Here is a 1,927-nt window from a genome sequence, read left to right as displayed (position 1 = left end):
AAAGAAAAAAAAAAATCAGATCTTTTTGTTCTTCCCACCTATCACTGAAGACCCTACAAATTACTTTTAAAGTGAAATTTGAGCCATAAAATGTGTATGTAATGCTGTCATCCAGGAATTCTGCAGTGTCACCATCCTCACTACAAGACACTTAAATGAATGCTAAAATGAATGGAGCAACGTTCGTTGTTTTATAACAAGTGATGAGAATTTACCAACACAAACACTTAGAAAAGTATCAGAGGATTTTGTCTCCATTGCAGGAGGTAGTTATAACTTGTGTGTTGTCCTGTATATGGCTCCTGGCCACACACACAGCTCTCTAGCTTGGGCTGACCTTTCAAGGGGTAGGTGTGAAACTGGAGTTCTGTTGACCATCAGACTGACAAGGCAATGGGGTTGCAGCTACCCTTTCAGTTAGCACAATTCATCAGCTGCTAATACAATCGCACTTTGCTGCTAATGAACCCTCTGTGTTGCCAGGTGGTGTTTTGCAGTGTGGGCACTCGCACTTGAGCAAAGAGACCTTGAATGGAATAACTTGTGGTAGTACTTCAGCAAAGCCAAGCCTCACCTAAGAATTTAGGACTTGAGCCACTCATTGCCACACCTCTGAAGCAGTGTTTCCTTATTGATTGTTTCTTATACAGAATAGCATTTTTTGACTAATAGTTTCCGTCTCTGAATGGATCCGAGGCAAATCCCCTAGATTCAATTCTTTTGACTGTACTTTGGCAAAGCTATTTTGAAATCTGATTTGTGCTGCACAGGTACATTTCAGTGTCTTAACAGAAGAGAAAAAAGAAAGGCTTAACAGCATACAACTGCCCTGGCAGAATAGACAAATTCATTTTTAATACAAGAGAAAAAAAGAAAAGGAGGACAAGAAAAGGACCAAACCTTTTATCCTAAGTACATTATGACTTAAAACAATACTGTGGTTCAGAAGGTTCTCCATGCTCTTAAACACTGTTTTGTTCTCCTCTGAGATCTATGGCTTTGTATTTTCATCTAGCTTGCTGTGAGTTACAAACGCTAGGTGCATAATGTTTTAACCAAGTGTTTGATAAATTAGTTAGAGTAGACATTGCCATAGTAACATCACTAGTGAAATGGATATTGCAGCAATGTCACCAAGTGTGCCCTGGAAGGGGGAGTGGGCACAGGTTTCAATGGTATTTTACATTGAAAGGTTTCATATGTTTCCCTGTTAAGGTTTCCATCTTTCTCATTTGATTTGAATAGGTATATTCCCATGAACTTAACCTAAACTGTGAAAGCAGGAGCCAATACAAATTGCTGAACCTGGAAATTCATAGGTAGTGAACTTCGTATTAATTAGGGAGCGAATGAGCAAAATCCTGAATATCCTCAACTTTCGTTTACCCATTGACTTAACTTTGATAACTCAGGTTCCCTTTAATGTGAACTGAGGATGCCCAAGAGTTAGATTTCAAAAGCTTGAGGCCACAGTCTTGGTTCTACTGTTGCCAGTTTCCTGTCATACTTTAGTCCAAGAATAAAAGATTTTAGGCCCAGTTATTGAAGGTGGTGATGGACTGTCTCCTGAGAAGACAATTTAGCTGGCCCATTAATAGGACAAGTGACCTGTTAACGCTGCGTTTCTGTACCATTATTGGAAATACCAGAATACAGTAGGCTCAGGAATGACAAAGTTATGTAGAACAATGAAAATAGCCCCAGAGTTGAGCTAGTCTGACTTAAAGGCAAGTAAACCTTTCAGCATTTGGGTGCATCCCAAAAGAAAGAAATTAGGACTTGAACACAGGAACTTTGATTGGAAAAAACACTGTTCATATACCCACATGCTATGCTAGTTCTTCTGATATACCTGTGACAGGGTGCCATCTTCGGCTGCATTTTTTTGGTTTGTTTTTTTTTTTTGGGAGAGGGGGAGCGGGGGGGG

This window comes from Gavialis gangeticus, unplaced genomic scaffold (assembly GCF_001723915.1).
Source record: "Gavialis gangeticus isolate Ggan-Ray unplaced genomic scaffold, GavGan_comp1, whole genome shotgun sequence".
Lineage (NCBI taxonomy): Eukaryota > Metazoa > Chordata > Crocodylia > Gavialidae > Gavialis > Gavialis gangeticus.
The sequence above is the reverse complement of the archived record's forward strand: the minus strand, read 5'-3'. Positions refer to the sequence as shown.